We start from the raw sequence: 632 nt of genomic DNA, 5'->3' as shown, positions 1-632 counted from the left end.
CAAGACTCCATCTAAAAAAAAAAAAAAGGAAGAGAATTCAGGAAGTATTTGTTAAATAAATTAGTGGATGGATACATGATACATGGATTAATGATAGTTCCCTCAGCTGGTTGGTTCTGTTAAATCTTCTGGGTCTGGGTCTATATACTCTCAAAGACCAACAGCTTGTCTTGCTCATAGAGATTTTTTAAAAGTAACTTTTATGTATAGAACCTTTACTATGTTCTCCAAGTTTCAGCTCAGATGTCCACTCCTCCAGGAAGCCCTCCCTGCCCCTTCTCCCAAGACCACGTCGAGCTCCTCCTGGAGTTCCCCCAGTCCTGCTCAGTCTGTGATTCCTGCCGGTCTGACTCCAGAGCTTTCGTTTATGACTGGGATCTATATCACAAGCATGATTCCAGCTCATTTAATATTTATTGGCTGCTTATAATGAACTTGGCACTGGGCCTGGTTATTAAGCTCTCAGAAACAAGGAGCTGGTCATTGTTGTTTTTTTCTTATCATTGCTATTGACCATCGTAATCTCAGTTCCCGGTCTCCAGAGTTCCTGGACTTTCCGCTCTCCACGCTGGGCAGGGAAGGAAAGTCAGCCCTGGGGGTGGAGGGCAGAGGTGGGGTCAAAGTTACTTCCC

Source organism: Macaca mulatta, chromosome 19, assembly GCF_049350105.2.
Source record: "Macaca mulatta isolate MMU2019108-1 chromosome 19, T2T-MMU8v2.0, whole genome shotgun sequence".
Classification (NCBI taxonomy): Eukaryota; Metazoa; Chordata; class Mammalia; order Primates; family Cercopithecidae; genus Macaca; species Macaca mulatta.
Note: the sequence above shows the minus strand (reverse complement) of the source record.